The sequence below is a fragment of the Symphalangus syndactylus genome, chromosome 3 (assembly GCF_028878055.3).
Source record: "Symphalangus syndactylus isolate Jambi chromosome 3, NHGRI_mSymSyn1-v2.1_pri, whole genome shotgun sequence".
NCBI lineage: Eukaryota > Metazoa > Chordata > Mammalia > Primates > Hylobatidae > Symphalangus > Symphalangus syndactylus.
Genome location: NC_072425.2, coordinates 44,683,769 through 44,705,202, shown reverse-complemented (window position 1 = coordinate 44,705,202; position 21,434 = coordinate 44,683,769). Strand labels below are relative to the sequence as shown.

General features: G+C 37.0%; 1 protein-coding gene across 10 annotated transcripts in view; it reads left to right on the top strand.

Annotated features, from left to right (window-relative positions):
• INVS (inversin) overlaps nucleotides 1-21,434 on the top strand; it is a 209,583-nt gene that overhangs the window by 53,877 nt on the left and 134,272 nt on the right. Inside the window, exon 1 of one of the 10 annotated variants that reach the window (XM_063636165.1) lies at nucleotides 15,520-15,623. The exons of the other annotated variants lie outside the window; for them this stretch is intronic. The gene's annotated coding sequence lies outside the window, so the exon portion shown is untranslated. Of the gene's footprint in view, nucleotides 1-15,519; nucleotides 15,624-21,434 lie in introns of those variants that run through there. 10 annotated transcript variants of the gene reach the window in all.

Below are 21,434 nucleotides of genomic sequence, written 5' to 3'. Positions count from 1 at the left end.
TGACTGTGGAATTTTGTTTTAAATATGATTGTGTTTCCTACAATCATCTTCATTTTCTAATCATCTTCATCTCTTCTCTGACTCCCATTTTTACCAAGTCATGAAAATACAAGCATCTGCTTTCCATGAATAGATCAGAGATCTCACAAGCCTAGATTCCCATGGAAACCAATCAAAAACTAAAAAGAAAACAAAGAGTATATATTGAATTTCCATGAAACCTACAGCTTGTTTTTCATTAGGCTCATGCTGGTTTCTTTTAAACTCTGGGCACAGGGCCAGCGAATATTTTTATGGCTGGTAAAAAGGGACTTCAAATCCATTTACTTTCATTTAACCTTTTAAAAATTAATTTTGTATATAACATCAATTCTAAAGAAAATTTGAGCATTAATTTTCTAATTACCTTATGTCATAGGGCCATTATTTGTTTACATAATTTCCTCTTCTTGTTTTTTCTCTTACCCATAGTTTATGACTCATAAAAGGATGAGAGGGAATCAGGACGATTATTATTCCTATAGTGTGAATATTGTCAACTCTTGGGCACGACATTTTTCCTATGACCAATCATAGGACCAATAAAGGAGGTCTCTTTGTACCTCCTTTAGCTGTTAAGCTTTTACAAGGTGCAAATGATCATTTACAAATATGACAACAGATTATAACTAAAATGCCAAAGTGAAGGGGATTAAGAGAACCAGGGAGGGGATGGCTGGGGAGGACAGGTTGTAATTTTAAATTAAGCATTCAAAATAGTATTCATTGAGATGGTGACATTTGAAGCAAGACTTAAAGGAGGTGAGAAAGTTAGCCATGTGAACACCTGAGGGAAGAGCATTCATTCCAGGCAGAAGGAACAGTCAAAACAAAGGCCTTCAGATGGGAGCATACCTAGAATTTTTGCAAAATAACAAGAAATTTAGTCTTCATGCCTTTAATCCCAGCACTTTGGGAGACGAAGGTGGGAGGATCACTTGAGCTCAGGAGTTTGAGACCAGCCTGGTCAACATAGGGAGACTCCATCTCTACAAAAAAAATTTTAAAAATTGGCCAGGCTTGGTGGTGCATGCCTGTCGTCCTAGCCACTCAGAGGGCTGAGATGGGAGTATCACTTGAGCCCAGGAGGTTGAGGCTGCAGTAAGCCATGATCACACCACTGCATTCCAGCCTGGACAACAGAGTGAGACCCTGTCTAAAAAAATAATATATATATACCTTATAATTAATGAGCAAAAGGAAAGCACTAAGAGATGAAGAAAGAGAAAGAATGGTGGCCTGATTCTGTAGGGCCTTATAGGCCATTGTCAAGAATATGTTTTCACTCTGAATGAGATGAGGAGGGTTTGAGGAAAGGAGTGACATGGTCTGACTTATGTATTTATAAAAGAATCATTCTGGCCAAGTGAGGACATTTTCCTCCAGTTTTAGTACTATCTATTCCTTCACCCATTCCTCATATAATATGCTTTCAAGTCTCCTTCTCATCCTGATCATTTTCACCAGATATGCACATATTTGTCTAAATTCCCTTGAAAATCTGATACCTACAACAGAATACAATGCCAGTCTGATGAGCTCTGAGTGTTACATGACTATCACTGTTGACATTTTAGCAACAAAATACAGTTGATTCATATTTAAGATTTTTCAAATAAAAACTCTAAATCTGCTTTATACTTACAACTGCCTAAACTACATCCTATATTAATATGGCCGTGGTTTTTGGACCCAAGTGCAGCATCTTATTGTATCCATATTTTGAACTTTCCCAGACATACTTATGTAAAATTGACCATTGTATCCTTTGTTCCTCCAGTACCTTGTGTACTCAAACACTGTTATACCACCTTTTACACTGAAATATATTTATTTGTTTACACATTTTATTTCTCCACAGATGATGAACATCTTAATATGTAAGAGTGTCTTAGTCATCTTTTTTATTTCCAATGTCTAGTAGTACTTAACGACATTCAATCAATGCTTGCTGAATTGAATTGGGTTCATCATGTAACCTACCCAAGTCCTCTTGATTCTTGAGTCAGCCATTCAGTATGGTTGTCATCTCTCCCACTTATGAGTCACCAAGATTCTCATCCTAATCTTTGATATTAAAATAGATCCTGCTTATAGAAAACCTTAATCATTGAAACACTAGTACTAAAATAAACTTCACTAATTTAAAAAGTTGTTTTATTCATTTATTATACTTGTCTAAATTATGTCGTCAGTATTAACTCAGCCTCTTGAAAAATTTTATATAATCTATCAGAATCCACTTGGTCACCATTCCAATTCTGATGGGTATGTCATTCATTTATTCATTCATTCATTTGTTCAACAGATAAATTTTTAGTATTAATATGTATCAGGCATTACACTATATCTCAAAGTATTTTAAATTCAACCTATGTCTAAATATGTGGTCTTTCAGATTTTATAATAGTAAAATCAACATTTCACCAATATGACTACTCATTTTCAAGCAATTTATTAGACATATGCTCATAGTTTATCTTAAACAATTACAGATTTCAGAAAACATGGTTTGGGTCCTTTTATTCAAGTCTTTCCTATCACTTTGTCAGTCATCTCTTTTCAAGCCATTTTCTTTTAAGGAATTTGGCTAAAATATTAGACTGTACTTTGAAGTAATGACTGTAAACTTCATGTATGTAACTTTGGTTATTTCAATGTTGTACAGATTGTAAACTCTGTGTGTGTGTGTGTGTGTGTACAGGTGCACACAGGTGCATGCTTTAAATTGTTATTTAATTGGATTGTAATGCTTACACATATTATAAAATGTTAAAGATACCAAGAAGGTTTGCAGTGAAGAATATGGGTGTAAGGAAAACTTTCTATCTGCAAGTCAAAATATAGAAGTGATAGGAAAAAGACTAATAAATATGGCTACATAGTGATAAGAAAGACTTTTTCTTTCCAGAAAATGTGGCAAGCAAAGTTAAAAAAAAAGACAAATTGGAAACAATATTTGCAAATTATATCATTATCAAAGGTTTAATACTCTCATATATAAGGTGGCGAAGAAAAAGACCAATGATTCTATAAAAATGAGCAAGAGTATATCTAGATAGTTCACAGAAAAGGAAATGGCCCTTCAATATATGAAAATATGCTCAATATTGTTCATCGTAAAAGAAATACAAATTAAAATCACAAAGAGATAACATGCTTCATGTCTCAGATTGGCAAAACTCCAAAAGTTTGACAACATGTTCTCATGGCAAAACTGTAGGGAAATGAGCATTCACATATTCCTGAAGGAAATGGAAATGGTTTCCTTAGCCTGTTTTGTGTTGCAATAACAGAATACCACAGACTGGGTAATTTATAAGGAAGGAAATTTATTTCTCCCAATTTTGGAGACTGGGAAGTCCAATATCAAGTTATCAGCATCTGCTGAGGGACTTCAAGCTGTGTCATTCCACAGTGGAAAGCGGAAGGACAAAAGAGGGCAAGAACAAGTGAGGGAAAAGGGGGACCAAACTCACTTTTATCAGGAACCCACTCCCATGAAAACAGCAGTAATCCATTCATAAGGGCAGAGCCCCAATGGCCTAATCACCTGTTAGGGATCCCACCTCGATACTGTCATAACGACGATTAAATTTTAACATGAATTTTGGAGGGACATTCAAACCATAGCATTGGTACAACACTTATGGAGGGAAACATAACAATATCCAGCAAAATTAACAAGAATATGCATTTACCTTTGATCTGTCACTTCTGGGAATCTATACATATGTGGTAAAAATAAGAAATGTATACACAAGATTATTTAATTGCAGCATTATTTGTAGTAGAGAAAGCTTGAAAGCAAATGCAGTTTTTTTTTTTTTTTTTTTTTTTTGAGACAGGATCTCACTCTGTTAACCAGACTGGAGTGCAGTGGCACAATCATGGCTCACTGCAACCTCGACCTTTTTGGGCTTAGTGAATCCTCCTACCTCAGGCTCCTGAGTAGCTGGGATTACAGGTGTGTGCCACCACAACCAGCTAATTTTTTTTTTTTTTTTTTTTTTTTTTGTAGAGATGGGGTTTCACCAAGTTGCCCAGGCTAGTCTCAAACTTGGGCTCAAGCCATCTGCCCTCTTTAGCCTCCCAAAGTGCTGGGATTACAGGTGTGTCCACCGTGCCCTGCCTGCAAATGTACTTTTAGAAAGCTGGCTACATAAAGAAGAGTATATTCACACAATGGAATGCTAGGCATCTGTAGGAAATAATGAGAAATGTTTTTATATAACATTATAAAATGATCTGGAATGAAAAAAGCAAGCACAGAATATTGTGTATGATATTCTCTATTTTATATATAACTATGAAGTGGCCTCCAGGTTTATTGTTAAGAGAAAAAAGTAAGGTGCTAAAGAGTATGTGTAACCTTTTTTCCAGGAAAGAGGAGAAAAATATTTTCTTATATTTTTAAAAGATAGAAGAATAAATGAAAAATGAATAAAGGCTCTTACCTAAAGGGAGAAGGAGATAATGTAGAGGACACAGGGATCGAAGCTAGTCTTATCTGAATATATCTTGTTCTATAGTTTTGATTTTGGAGCTTCGTAAATTATTTCCATAATTATAAAAATTTAAGTGTCTACAGTCTGGGTGCAGTGGCTCATGCCTATAATCCCAGCACTTTGGGAGGTCAAGGTGGGCGGATCACTTTAGGTCAGGATTTCAAGACCAGCCTGGCCAACATGGTGAAACCCCATCTCTACTAAAAATACAAAAATTAGCAGCCAGGCCTGGTGGCACAGTAATCCTAGCTACTCAGGAGGCTGAGGCACAAGAATCACTTGAACCTGGGAGGCAGAGGTTGCAGAGAGCCGAGATAGTGCCATTGCACTCCAGCCTGGGTGACAGAGTGAGACTCCATCTCAAAAAAAAAAAAAAAAAAGAGCGGTCCTTAAAGATTGATAGCCAAATAAAACAAAGACACCTGTGTATTAAGTTGGTAGCTTAACTGCAGAGAGGATTATTCAAGTGACTTTATTATTTTTTATTTTTATTTTTTATATTTTGAGATGGAGTCTTGCTCTGTCACCCAGGCTGGAGTGTAGTGGTACAATCTTGGCTCACCGCAACCTCCACCTCCCGGGATCAAGTGATTCTCCTGCCTGCACCTCCCTAGTAGCTGGGATTACAGGCATGCACCACCACCCCCAGCTAATTTTTTGTATTTTTAGTAGACATGGGGTTTTACCATGTTGGCCAGGCTGGTCTCAAACTCCTGACCTCAAGTGATCCACCCGCCTTGGCCTCCCAAAGTGCTGGGATTATAGGCGTCAGCCACTGCGCCCAGCCCAAATGACTTTAAAACATAGTAAATTTGACTCTGCAGTCCTAGTAGGATACATCCTAAGGACAAAGAGAGCTACAAAGAAATCCTAAAACGTGTTCAGTAAACATACTGTTAGTAATAATACTGTTACTGTTATTTTGACACAACACAAATAAATGGATCACTATGTAAAGGTAAGATGAAGCAAGTGAATATGTCAATTTCATTAGTAACCAAGATTATCAGTATAAGAAGTATACAAATATAAACTTTTGATATATGTGTCTGCTAAAAATTTATATCTCTGAATTTCATAGCACTAGCTACTGACAAAGCCTAGAAGTAATGACTAGCCCCATGAAGGATCACCTCCATCACCCAGATTGTGTCTCTCAATACCACTAAAAGGAACCAGAACTCCTTAGAGAAGTGGCTGCTTAGAAATTGAGACAACTAATATATGAAATGAGCCTGGCTCATCTGGTCATGCTGAATGGCAAGGTATCTAACAAAGCCTACTGGAATCATGTCAAAGGGCCACAGAAGCCATGTTGAAGGAGCTTCCAAAGATGGACAATTTGAGTAGCAAAAAGACAGTTACTTCAATGGAAACAAACATGTTAAAACTCTATGAGTTAGGAATACTTTTTTTTTTTTTTTTTTGAGACAGAGTCTCACTCTGTCTCCCAGTCTGGAGTGCAGTGGTGCAATCTCGGCCCACTGCTACCTCCATCTCCTGGGTTCAAGCAATTCTCCAGCCTAAGCCTCCCAAGTAGCTAGGGTTAAAAGCATAAGCCACTGCACCTGGCTATTTTTTTTTTTTGTATTTTTAGTAGAAATGGGGTTTTGCCATATTGCCCAGAGTGGTCTCTAACTCCTGGCCTCAAGTGATCCACCTGCCTCAGCCTCCCAAGGTGCTAGTGTATTTAAAATACAGTTGTTTTTATGTGTTTCAGTTTAACTTCCCCTCCTTCCCATCCTTATTGATTTAACTTTTTCAGAAGTTGAAACTACATGAAAAGGTAGGTTTACAAGTCTCAGTCACTCCCATGTCCTGTCTGTCTCATTTTCCCTGTCTTTTGAAGACAATCAACTATATTGATTTCTGGTTTACCCTTCATATGTTTCATATATGTATGTTTCCTTGTTTCCTCTTTTTCTTCTAATACATGCTCTTTTGTGCTTCAGATAGTATTAAGATTTTTAAACCGGATAAAAGAAGAAAAAAGCAGTAAAAGTTTACGTGTTCCTTGACTCTAGATTCTGTGACTAGAAATGTACCTTATAAACCACTCAAACTAATATATATGTATATATACATATATATAGGGATATTCATTCATCGTTTATAATGGCAAAATACGGGTAAATTAATCATTCATTGTTTAATCTATTTTTCATACAGTGGAATACTTTTTAGCCACTTTAAAAAATTTAATTAATCTATATGTACTGTCATGGAAAGATCTCCAGGGTATACTGTTAACTGAAAAAAAAGCTAGCTGCAGAAGAATATGTATAGTAGAAACCTGTTTTTATAAATAAATAATTTTAAAAATAACCAGTTATACATATGTATCATACACATTGCAAAAATTTAAAGAAATAGTAGAAATTTCTTTTTTTTTTTTTTTTTTGAGACAGAGTCTCACACTGTTGCCCAGGCTGGAGTGCGGTGGCACGATCTCGGCTCACTGCAAGCTCCGCCTCCTGGGTTCACGCCATTCTCCTGCCTCAGCCTCCCAAGTAGCTGGGACTACAGGTGCCCGTCACCACGCCTGGCTAAGTTTTTTGTATTTTTAGTAGAGACAGGGTTTCACTGTGTTAGCCAGGATGGTCTCAATCTCCTGACCTCATAATCCACCTGCCTTGGCCTCCCAAAGTTCTGGGATTATAGCATGAGCCACTATGCCTGGCCAAGAAATAGTAGAAATGTCTTATAGTGGTATTATGACAAAACTCATGGTTTAAATTATAGGAAAACATTTTCACAAGAGGCATGCATTATTTTTGTCTGAAAAAAGTTCAAAAACAGACTTCTTAAAAATTCTAAATTTTATTTTGAGCCAGACTTTCTGCCATCCTTTAATGGCGACAATTCCTTGCAATTCCTGCAGTTCCTTACGTGTTTTATTTTTTTTTTGGAATTTAACCGAGTTTCAGATCTTTGGCTTCAAAGAGGGGACTAAATCCTGTTTTCCTTCATTTCCCAAAGCATTTTTCATTATCTCCTATAACAAAATGCTACCTTTTCTGACACTTTTATGGTCTCATTTTAAATGTTTCTAATGCAGAAGTAGCTTACTTGTTCTTACCTCCCATTTGTTAAATTTATTTTCATATCTCTTAGTATTTCTTAACATGGTATATATCACAGAACATTTGTCACTCAATAAGGGCATAGCATATCCAATTTTTCGTTCCAGTTTTTATTATTCTGCCATCTGTATTGCTTTTATTTGGGAAGTTTCCTATTTGTAAAGAATGATAGATTTTCTTTCCTCTTAGTAGATCTATCTTGTTTATATTCTCATATTTAGTGAAGACCTCACAGGATATATTTTAGCTGATCCAAGGGAATCCTATTATCTCTTTTCTGTACCATAAATATTGCATTCCATTCTTAAAATATTGATTTGATTGATAATGCAAAAAGCTTTAGCACTCCAGAAAAAAATCTTTATATTTTCATTTATAACTTTCAATGACAGCAGAGTTCTTATTACACTTCAATTCTCTAAGTATATTGAATAAAGAGTAGAGACTTGTTCTTGGAGTTGGACCTATATTGATTCTAGTCCCTGCTCATTTATTTATTAGCTCTGTGACATTTATCTCTTTAATTCTGAGTTTCCTCATCTGAAAAATGAGAATAATAATGATACCTATATTATCACATTCCTATGAGGATGAAATGAACTGGTGCCCACAAACTTCTTACTTAACTCAGTGCCTGGCACCAAAATAGTGCCCAATGAATATTAACTATTATAATTATCATCTAGCCCGTACTCTGGACTAAATACTGTGGGGAATACGGTAAACAAAGTTAACTCTAATGGAGTAGATGAGCTGTATTTATGCTATAGTTTGAATATTTGTCCCCTCCAAATCTCGTGTTGAAATTTGATCCCCAGTGGTTGGAAGAGGGGCCTAATGGGAGTTGTTTGGGTCATGGGGGCAGATTCCTCATGAATGGCTTGGTGCCAGAGGTAATGAGTGAATTCTCCCTCTATTAGTTCATGTGATAGCTAGTTGTTTAGAAGAGCCTGGCATCCTTCCCCGCTCTCTCTCTCTCTCTTGCCTGCTCTCTCGCCATGTGACATAGCTGCTGCTCCTTCACCATCCCCCATGATTAGAAGCTTCTTGAGGTCCTTATTAGAAGCAGATACTGGCACCGTGCATTTAGTAGAGCCTGAAGAACCATAAGCCAAATAAGCCTGTTTTTTAAATAAATTGCCCAGCTTCAGGTATTCCTTTATAAAAATACAAATGGACTAAGACAATCTACAAAAAATTCAAGTATAAAGTAGAATGCATATGTGCTAGAGAAGAATACAAACAAAATGGTATGGAAAGATAGAGGAAGGGAATATTCAATGAGAAGTTTTAGGGAAGGTTTCATGAAGGTGAGGGAATTTGAACTAGATATTGAAAAATCAGAATTAATTTTCAAAGGCTTGGAGATAAATAGTATATTCTGCAGAGATAACCAAGTAAATGACATACAGATAGTCAGTGGCCCAGAGTGGCTCTACTAGCTACATCCTTTTATGTTGATAGGTTTTTTACTTTTTTTCAGAGAAAATTATATCCAGCATTTTTAATCTTTGGACTAGTAACACCAGGTAGACACAAAGGTATTCCTGGAACATTGCTTTATTATAGATAGGAATTCCATAACCAATTACCTCCTATTTGCTAGAACAGACTAACACAAATACATAAAAAATACAGACTAAACTATAATAGAAGGCAGTTTTCTCTGGTGTTCATAGCCCCTCTCTTCTACTAATTTAAAATATCTTCATCACTGAGGATGCCTCCTATTAAAATATTATATGTGAGTTATACTAATAACTGAAATTACCAGGTGTCTCTGCTTGAGTAGTTGGAAATAATTTTTTTGCCTCATAACTCTGGAGCCTTCTCAGAAAGTGTAGCTAAAGGTTTATTCATCAAAATCCTCTTCTAATGAATCGACTCTGATGATTCTGCTGTTGTCAGAATGGATGTTCTAGGAGGATGTCATCACACTTGACCATAATGAAAATGCTGCCGTGGACCATCTCCCCAAACTATGTGTCCTCAGTATTGTGGGAGGAACCTACTTCATGATTTCTAACCAGGGTAGCCTCTAGAAGTACAAATGATTGCTGTAAAATTATGAACAGAGCAGCATCAGGCTTTGCTCTGATGTATCTTGTGAAGCCTTTGCTACTTCCAAACGAAGACGGTCAAGAGAACATTGAAACAATGCCCTTCTGGAAGCTCATTCAGCAAGCATATTCTGAGGGCATATTCTGTCCCACTCTCTATGCATGGAGGATTCTTGTGGTGAGGAAGACGTTCTTCATTGGTTTTAAAGAGCTCACCATTTAGCACAGTCAGCCACTGAGACAGGACTGCTAGATAACTACACAGGTTATGCATTGCACCATTTGTACACCTCGTACAACCCTATGAGGTAGCCCTCAGGGTTCAAAAGGAATGCATCTGTATCTTGAATACAGAGTGATATATATAATGACAAGAAATCCTGGATGTCTAATTGACTGTCTTCCCAAACAGCATAGCAGGTTACTTTTTTAGTCTCATCATTTATGTGCAGATTATGAAACACACACATTTATTAGTCAATAGAGTCCCTTCCTGCATTTATACATTCTCCCTAGAGCTCAGTTGTTCTACTTCACTTCCATAAGGCTGACTTGCAAGTCTGAATTTATAGTTGTGCTCTTTTTCCTAAATTTAGTTCAGTTAGTTATCTCCCTCTATAATTTATATTTAAATATCCCACTGTAACCTAACACATAGCTTCCTTTGTTAATTTCCCCATTGTTATGAAGAAACGTATTATTCCTCAGTAATTTGGGCTCAAAATATTACCCTAATCTTTGACTCCTTCTGACTTCCTCAGTCCCAAGACACATCAAATTCTATCGATCAAAATTAGCCAGGCATGGTGGTGGGCACCTGTAATCCCAGCTACTCAGGAGGCTGAGGCAGGAGAATCGCTTGAACCCGGGAGGCTGAGGTTGCAGTGAGCTGAGATCACACCACTACACTCCAGCCTGGGTGACAGAGTAAGACTCTGTCTCAAAAAAAAAAAAAAAACCTCTGTTGCTCTTGTTTTTCAGTCATCCCACATTTATTCTTTTCTTCCCATTCCCTCTACTACCATTTAGTCTAGGCAGTTGTCTTCTTATGACAAAAATTTCATAAATTGGCTGGGCATGGTGGCTCACACCTGCAATCCCAGCACTTTGGGAGGCCGAGTTGGGCGGATCACCTGCAATAAGGAGTTTGAGACCAGTCTGGCCAACATGGTGAAACTCTATCTGTACCAAAAATACAAAAATTAGCTGGGTGTGGTGGCGGGCACCTGTAGTCCCAGCTATTCGGGAGGCTGAGGCAAGATAATCGCTTAAACTCAGGAGACGGAGGTTGCAGTGAGCCGAGATCGCACCACTGCACTCTGGCCCAGCCTGGACAACAGAGCGAGACTTCCATCTCAAAAAAAAAAACAAAAACCTCATAAATTGAGTGTTGTGCTCCAAAAGAATTTGAATATGATCTACTTTAATTTTGTCAGTCTGCCAGAAGTGGGCCTTATAATTCATTCCTTAGGAGAACTCACAAAAGGTAGGAAATTGAGGAAATTTGGGTGTCAGGAAGGTTTTGAAGTTAGTTTACAAAGAACATAATTGGAGCCCCAGTGACTAAGACCATAATGCTGTCGAGTGGCTGGCCGGATGGATGGATGGATGGATGGATGGATGGATGGATGGATGGGTGGATGAATATCAATTTTCTAGACCTTGGGGCACAAGGTTAGGATTGGATTGCAGGAGCAAGACAGAAAACTGAATTATGTTATCTGGTCAGGCTTCACTTATGTTGATTTAACTCTTGCTAATCACTAATGAGTTAGACTTAAATCTTGCCTTGATTAGAGTCAAGGTAAGCCCCAAAACGGAAGGAAAGAGAGCATACCCTACAGATAGAGAACTTCAACTGGGAAAATTGGAAGGTCACAAGGACCCCAGAAGATAATTATCAATCCCATTCATTGTTTGTCAACTAAAAAAACTTCAAACTAAAACCTCCAGAGTAATAAACAGTTAGACTTCCTGCAAGGAGCATCTCACACAGAAGATAGAGCCTGGAAGAAAAGGCTGGGAACTGACATGAGGCACCATGTGGGCCACAAAAAGGAGCCGGAAATAATAGACTAAATGGTATAATAATAAGTAACGGGCTGGTAGCACAATCAACTAGAGTTCAGAAATGCAGTCTATGCTCTAGCTGATTTCCTTTCCTGAAATATTTCATGTTTGCTTGGGTGGCTCTATAGTCATTTGGGTCCATCATGGAAATTTGTATCATTAATACACATTTTCTGTTAATACGAATAACATAAAAGTGGCTTAGATGACAAGCACATCTATTATTTTACACATCAAGCAGTCTTACATAACAAGAGTTAATATCCAGAGTTGATTAACTCTGGCTCAATGATATTAGCAAGGACCTGGGTTTTTAAATCTTTATTCTCTGCTGTAATCAGGATGTTGGCTTATACTCTTAGGCTAGCTTTCCGTGGAGTTAATTTCAAGGTAGCTGCCTAAATTTCAGACATTGCATATAGACCACAATATCTAGAAGCAGAAAAATCAAATACCCATATCTTGTTTATCTTTTGAACATGGAAAATCTTCTCAGAAGCCCTGTGGCAGATGCTCTTTCCATTCCTTTGATTCCCAGGCCTAATCCTATCCCTTGGCAAGGAAAATGAAAACTTCCTGATTGCTATGTCATTCAAAGTCACCTTGGCGGGCACCAGTAATCCCAGCTACTCAGGAGGCTGAGGCAGAGAATTGCTTGAACCTGGGAGGCAGAGGTTGCAGTGAGCCGAGATCATGCCACTGCACTCCAGCCTGGGTGACAGAGCAAGACTCTGTCTCAAAAAAAAAAAAAAAAAAGTCACCTTCTGAGTTTGGCAAGGACCCAGCCTTCTCTGAAAGGACATATCTACTTAAAAGGAGACCAACTAATATCAGGGTTCTGTTGGCCTAGAAGCCTAGAAGAGGATGAGCATATATATTAGCCAGGCAATCCATGGTGTCAGCCACAATGTCTGTTGGACACTTACAGAGCCTTGTGAACCTAACTACTTTCAAAAGCAATGGCCATAGGCTGTAGGACACCTTCATGGAATTCCGTCTAGTGGCATTGCCCTTTAGCTCTAGGCTACGAGAAAACCAGCTCTACAGACTCTTTCTTGCCACTGGGGTGACCCTAACTTTTACCCTACCTTGATGTTGTATTTTTTTTTTTTTTTTTTTTTTAGCAAATGTGGATATTTCCTCCCAAATGCTCCCAGATGAGGAAACAGTCAAATCACTTAGCTGTTCCAGTAACAAACGCAGGCACCACCTCACATGTTGTTACCCCACAAACTTAATTGAGAAGTGTAGTGATAAAAAGCAATGATCTAGTCTCTGAATTCAGAATTTAAAAAGCAATGATCTGAAAATTGAAGGAATTAATTTAATAACAGATATTTATTGAGCACCTGCTAATCATAATGTACTGCTCTATATATGTAGAATATAGCAGTGAACAAAACAAAACAAAAATCCCTGACTTCAAGGATCTTACATTTTGTTGGTGGGAAACAAACCAATAAACAAGCGAATACATTTTTAAAGTATATATTATGTCAGATGGGGATACATGCTATGGAAAAAAAAATAAGACAGGTGAGGGTGATAGGGAATGTAGGGGTTTGCAAATATAAATAGGGTGATCAGGGTAGACCTCACTTAAGAAAGTAATATTTAAGCAAATACTTAAAGATTATGAAGGAACAAACCTTTCTGGGAGAGAATATGCCAAGTGCAAGGTCTAGAAATGGGCACATGCTTCGTTATTTACAAGAAACAGCAAGGAGGCCACTGTGGCTCTAGTCAAGTAAGGACGAGTTCAGAGATCACAGAAGGCCTGTATGCTATTTAATGATTCTACCTTTACACTGCACAAGAGGGTACGGTTATTGAAGTGTTTGAGCACAGAAAATATGATCTAGCTTATATTTTGAAAGGTTCATTCTAACTGCTGTGTTGAGGATAGACTGTCAAAGGATGAAAGCAGAAGAGAGACTAATTAGGAAGCTGAGAGTTGATGTTGGCTTGGACCAGAGTGGTAGTGGCAGAGGTGGTTAGAAGTCCAATTTTATTTTTTTCTAATTTATTTTAATTTTAATTGACAAAAATTGTATGTATTTATGTGTACAACATGATGTTTTGAAATATGTATACATTGTGGATTGGCTAAATTAATTATGAGGTAGTACATATGTTAATTATGTATAACTACCTCATATTTATACATGGTGTCAACACTTAAAATCCACTCTCTTAGCAATTTTCAAGCATATAATACATTGTTATTAACTCTAGTCACCGTGTCGTAGCCAGTATTAAATATATCTTGAATTTTCTGCAAATTATAGATGTGAAAGGAAGAGTCAAAGACTTTGACACTAAGTTTTTTTTAAGCCTCATTTTAAAAAATGTTTTCTTAAGGAGAACTTCAAACATATTCAAAAATAGAATAGTAAAATGACCCTCCATATATCATCACTCAGCTTCAGTAATTACCAGGTCATGCTAATCTTATTTCCTGTATTCCTTCATTAACTTCTCCCCTTCCCATGTTAAAGCAAATCTCAGATATTGCAGTGACATCATTATATCAATATGTATTTCTAAGAGGAAATGACCTTTTAAAATATAATCATGATAGTACTTTTCAAAAAATGTAACAAGAATCACTTAATATCATAGTATCATAAAATAGCCCATTGATGTTCAAATTACCATTGTCTCATAAATGTCATAAATGTTTTTGTTTATTTACACGTTTGAATTGGATTCCAAATAAGAGCTATATATTGTGATTGGCTGATATGTCAAGTCTTTTTTAATCTATAGATTCACCCTCCATCTCTCTTTGTTTCTTTTGGCTTTTTCTTTCTTTCTTTTTTTTTTTTTACAACTTTTTGGCTATTGTGGCTTAACCCCTGCCCTAACTTGATGTCTTAGTCTAGACTGATTGCCTCAGTAAGATGATTCTCCCTTCAGGTGTGATAAACCTATTCCTCAGTCCTATGTATTTCCTGTAAATTAACTGTTGTATCTAAAGACTTGATCTGATTATTGTTCAATTTTTTTTCTTTTTTTAAATTTCACATTTTTATGGGTATTTAGTAGGTATATGTATTTATGGGGTACATGTAATGTTTTGATACAGGCATACGATGTGTCATAGTCATATCAGGGTAAGTGGGGTATTTATCACCTCAAGCATTTATCATTTTTTTGTTAGAATTACAGTTCAATTTTTGGCAAACTTTTATTATTATGGTACATTCATTCTTAGGAGGGACATAATGTTTCACTGTGTCTATTTTTATGATGTTAACAATTATGATGCTCGGTGCCTAGAGCCCATTGTTCATTAGGAGTTGCAAAATGATGATACTTTAATTCTACCATCTATCCTACGGTTATTAGCTGGAATAATTCATTAAAGAGAAATTTCCCCTTATCTACTATTAGATTACTCAATGGTACAGTTCATATAGGAAAGGAAGGATGAATGCTTGATTCTCCCTCTTTATTTACCAATTTTCAAAATAATGAATTGGTTTCCTGGCATCCTCCTAGGATAATCAATTCATTTTTTTTTTCATTTTTAGTATCATTATGAACAAGGCCTATAATTTTTTAGTATCATTTTAACATATTTGCTGTATCAATCCATTGAAGTTATTATCCTTAATTAGTATTCAGATTACTCTATTTTTGGCCTGTGGGAGGCCTGTCAAGTAGACTTCTGGATCCATTTGACATGAGCCTAGTATTTGACAGCTTACTTGCTATCTGCTATGTCCAAATATTCCAGATTCATTTCTATATTTTTTGTTTCAGACCTGGAATCAGCTATTTCTCCAATAGCTTTACTTTTAGTAGGAAAAAGTATTTGGAGAACACAATCTAGGATCTAGGGTGCTCACTGCTACCAGGTTGGTGATTGTTTCTAGGCTTTTATAGTGGACAGAGCTTGGGGATTTTTTTAAGCAATGAAAATATTATTTCATCACTTCCTATTCTAATTCTGGGCTAAAAGGTCTTAAACTTAACCTCTTCTTACATCTCTACTCCTTTTGCTCACCCAGTCAAGAATGATAGAATATCACATTGTCTAGATGAAAAACCTGAGACTCAAGAACTTGAGTACTTTGTCATTAAGTGGCAGAACCAGGGTTCAAATATGTATCTGTTTGACTCCAAAGTCTGTGCTTAAAGTCATCTTTAGAAAATTTGTGTTTAGCCAGAGCTCCTTTGGGAAGCCTAGGCAGGATGATGGGTTGAGCCCAGGAGTTCAAGACCAGCCCTGGCAACATAGCAAGACCCCATCTCTATAAACAACAACAACAAAACAAAACAAAAACTAGCCAGGCATGGTGGCACATGCCTGTAGTCCCAGCTACTCAAGAAGCTGAGGTGGAAGGACCACTTGAGCCTGGGAGGTCAGGGCTGCTGGGAGCCATGTTCCTACCACTGTACTCCAGCCTGGGCAACAGAATGAGACCCTGTCTAAGAAAAAAAAGAAGCCACAGATCCCTTGCTACAAGGCATAGCATTTTTAACAGAACTGCCAGGTAGAGAATTCAATTCAACTAACATGCATTGAGCACCTATTAATATTTTTATACAAAGTCCTGTTCACCTGTATGATACTGGTATCTATAAACAAATTTGATTTGTTGATTTATCTATAAATCTAGATTTGTCCAGAATGCAACCACTTTTCTCAACATTCCCTTTACCACCACTTTGGTCCTAGCCACCATCATGTTGGATTAGATTATTGTAGTAACCTTGCTTGGATAATTATAATAGTGTCCTAATTGGTCTCCTGATTTCTGCTCTTGCCCCCTGCAGTCTATGCCCAACATATCAACCAGAATGATCCTTTAAAACTTGTCACTCCTCTGCTCCAGACCCCCTAAAGGATTTTCCAGTTGAGCGCAGTGGCTTACACCAGCACTTTGGGAAACCAAGTCAGGCAGATCATTTGAGGTTAGGAGTTCAAAACCAGCCTGGCCAACATGGCAAAACCCCATCTCTACTAAAAATACAAAATTTACCCAGATATGGTGGTGCGTGCCTGTAGTCCCAGCTACACCAGAGGCTGGGGCACAAGAATCACTTGAACTTGGGAGTTGGAGTTTGCAGTGAGCCAAGATCACTGCACTCCAGCCTGGGTGGCAGAGGGAGACTCTATCTCAAAAATAAATAAATAAAATAAGATTTTCCATCTCAGAGTAAAAGACTAAGTATTTCCTGTGACCTATCAAGCCTTTTATTTCATGTTCTGAATTCTGTTGTTTGTATGACCTTATTTCTAATCTTCCACATATTTCCTCCACATACACCACTCTGACCTCAGTGCTGTTCCTCTAGTAGATGAGTCAAGCTGTCACCACAGGTTTTTGCGTTTGTTCTTCCCTCTTCTAGGAATGCTGTTCCAGTAGGAATCTCTGTGTTGAACTCCCTTGTTTTCATCAGTTTCTTATTCAAGTCACTGTCTCAGTGAACCCTTTTCTGGCAATCCTATCTAATACCCGCCTCACCTCACACATTGTATTCTCCCTACTCTGCTTTATGTCTTTTCTTAGCACTTAACACTATCTAAAATACTATATATTTTACTTATTTATCTTGCTTATTGTCTTTTGCCCCACTATAATATAAACTTCATGAAGCTGGGGATTTATTTTTGGTCTGTTTATTCACTAATTTATCCCTATTGCCTAGAACTAGTAGTTGGTGCTCAAAAAATATTTGTTGAATGAATGAGTGTACTTCTAAAGTTATAGCTTTAATAATTCTCCCAGGTGATCCAGGATTTCTTACATGATGCCTATATTTTGGGCAAAAAACATACTATGAGATTCCAGTTGTTTAATATTAGAATATTTTTAAAGGAAGAATAATCCTGTTTTGCTATCTTTCTTTTTCTCATACAATCCTTCCTCCCCACCCCAGCGACTCCTGCTTGTACTTCATAGAATATTTCCTCTCTTGGGACTAGATATTTCTTTCTCTTTTCTTTATTTTTTTTTCTTGTCGTTAAATAGCCACAGACTGTCCATTTGAGCTGACTCTTGCTGGAAAGTGAGTCAGTGCAGCCTAGTGGAGAGCAGAGGCCGGAGCATTTGCATCTCCAGAATGTTTGTATTGACAAATGGCAGTCAGTTATTGACATTTTTGTCCCTTGGTGATACTTCAATTGGCTTATCTTTGCTGGTCAAATGCCTTAATTGTTCTGGCCTTTAATTCAGTCAAAGTTGGAGCTACAGCAGAGGGGAAAGAGAAGGAGCCAGACTAACAGAACATCAAGCTTGAGCTGGGAGGCTGCTGGCAACGATCAGCCTGTCATAATGTTATGATTTGTTCATTTTTATACCATTTATTAGCCTTTACTTGTTGTGCCATTTGGCCTCCAGGGCAGATAAAGTGCTGTCTAATTTGGCAGGTTTGCTTCTGTCAGAGCAGCCTCAACAGGGAAGGTGTTAGCTGCAGTGACAAATAATCAATAGCTGTCGTTGTCATGAGGAACGTGAGCAGTTGGGCCTTTCATCTGGAGGATTAGAGGTCTAATTGGATTGAGAATAGGGAGGGTGGGCTGTTGGGTAACCCTGTCAGCCTTGTGAAGCTGTCAAATGTCGGCCTTATTCATGGTGAAGGGAATAAGGAACCTTGTGCTTTCAGAACTGAGGAGAAAGGCATGTGAAAGCCCTTTATACAAAGGAATAGATCCTGAAGTTGATTCAGCTAACATGTGCTCCCTTTTAAACTTAATTAAATATCCCTTTAGATAATAAATCTATGGAACTTTAAATGATATTTTTAAGGTTGGATGTGTAATATACACACACATTCACACATAACGCTATACAAATCCAGGTTGGTTCTTTTGTCTTTGGTGATGCCAGAAGATAAACCACTTGAATGAAGGTGAAAAATGAAACTTTATGAGATAAATTGCATAAGTTGTCATCTCATTGTTAGAATTTACAAGTGATAAGCATTTTTAATACTATTAATAGAAAAAATAAGTGAGACATTAAAAGGATAGATTAGTTAATAATGAAATATGGATATGTGACAGTTATTTTTCTCCCCTGCTCATTTAGAAATGTGGTTTCTTATAAAACAAAATCTTTCATTTATTCCAACCTGAACTAATCCAAAAAATGAAGAATTATGCATTGGCTAAATTATTTCTTCAAAGGAATGCCTAATTTTTTCTTCCTTAGCAAGTGACAGGATTGCATTTAAGTGATATCAATGGTATCATGTCCAATTCAGTCCCAAAATGTTTTTGTATATCCCTACATACTTATGCTGTACTCCTTTATATGTATGCTATAATGCCATCATTTGGAGTAGGAATGGAGAAGGTATTTGAGAAAAATGAGTTAGCTTGTTCTCTAATCTATGGAGCTCTTAATACTACCTCTGCAAGGCCAAGTAAATGACTTTAAATTCCACTAAATTTCATAGAAATTGAGCAAATTTAATAACGATAAATGTTAAACACAATTTTATAAAAAAAGTATAAACTTCTTTATGAATCCATTCTGTATGTACAAATTCAGTGCATTGCTGTTGTCCAAAAGCATGTATAATTTTTTAAAAATGTTTTTACAATGTGGTAGGTACTAAGAGCATTTGTAAGCATCATCTATACAGTATATCTTTGTGAAAGCCCTGAATAAAGGTTAGTTGACAGTAATGCCAAGAGTATGTGAATAGGCATTTCTAACTTATGGATTATATACTTAGTCCATCTCTATAAACCCATGGTCCCTTTTCTATAGTCATTCAAAGCCCAGCTAACCAATTTGAAATAACTTCAAAAAATACTCCAAAAGAACTAAATGCGTATACAAAAGACACTAGATGGATGAACCTGGTTATCTCATTGGGCCCTTCAAACCCTGAGGTCCATACTGTTTATTACCATTACAAATATTTCATTAAGTTCTTCCTGATCAGTGCTGGCTTGAAAATTCTATGATTTTACTCACTTGTGTAATCCACAGTGAAGATCAGCAAAATTCTCAATACTACTGACTAAGAATTTAGAATTATGGTTATCTAAAGTACTTGCTTTGCTTGATCTAAGCTGGAAATATTTAAAATTTCAAACAATTATTCATGATTACAGAAATTTCTCAGATTTCATGCAGTTCTTCTAGAGCTCTATCTGTGGAAGTATAATTGTGAGTACATTTATACTTAAGCAGAATTACTCATAGAAAATGGTAAGGTCAGCCAAACACAATGGCTCACATCTGTATTCCCAGCACTCTGGGAGACCAAGGCCAGAGGATCAGTTGAGCCCAGGAGTTTGAGACCAGCCTCAGCAACATAGTGAGACCCTGTCTGTACAAAAAAAAAAAAAAATTTAAATTAGCAGTCATGTTGGTTCACAGCTGTGGTCCCAGCTACTTGGGAGGCTGAGAGGGAGGATTGCTTGAGCCTAGGAGGTCGAGGCTGCAGTAAGCTGTAATCACACCACTGTCCTCCAGCTTGGGTGACAGCAAGATTCTGTCTCAAAAATAAATAAATAAATAAAAAAGGAAATGGTAAGATCAGATTTGATATCCTTGCAAAAGAAGTTCAAAGTTTAGGTTTAAATAGGTTTGTGTTTGGGGTTTTGATCAGAACATACTTTCTATGACCTATAAACAAAATTGTTGCCCTTGAGGTTAGATTAGAATATTTTGTTGCTTTGTAACTCCTTATAATCCTTATTATTCACTCAACAAATATTTGTGCAAAAGCCACTGTGCTAAGTTATGGAAATACAACCATGACAGGGACTATCCTGCCCTCAAAGAAGTTCATAGTTTAATGGGGACAACAGACAAGCTAAATGGATAATGAAAATATAGTATTCCTGTGTTAAATGCTAGAAAAGGAGTAAGCCTAGGTATATCATAGGAAAATGTAAGAGGGGCATCTAAGCCATTCTGGGGTGTTGTGGTCAAGAATGGCTTCCTTCAATAGATAGCAACTGTGCTAAGTGGAGAGGAGAAAAGAGATGGGAAGCCCATTCCCAAGGAGTATTCCCTCCATTCCCTTGGAGTATTCTCAAGGAGGGAAAGAATATGTACAGTCACGTGCCACATAATGACATTTTGTTTAACTTCAGACCACATATACAATGGTGGTCCCATGAGCCATCACACCCAGCCTATTTTTTATCTTTCGTAGAATATTTTTACTGTACTTTTTCTATGTTTAGGTATGTTTAGACACATGAATACATACCATTGTGTTTTATTTACCTAGAGTATTCAATACAGTAATATACTGTACAGGTTTGAAGTCTAGGAGCAACAGGTTATACCATATAGCCTAGGTGTATAATAAGTTATAACATCTAGGTTTGTGTATACTATGATGTTCACACTATGACAAAATCACCTAATGATACATTTTGCAGAACATATTCCCATTGTTAAGCAACATACGACTATAGCTCAATATGTATGGATTATTGACTATGAGGTAGAAAACATGGAGAGATGATATTGGACAAGTAAAGTGGGATCAGACCATGAAGTGTCTGTCCTACATGGAGGACAATAAATAAATTTGAATATTTACTGAAGAGTTAGATTTAAAACTTGAATATTGATTAAGTTGGACTAAATGAAAGGGATTTGCAACTAACTCACCACTGCCCTTCTGATCACCAAATTCATATACCTTTCCTACTTCCTCATACCTCTTGACAAAATTGGTACATTTTG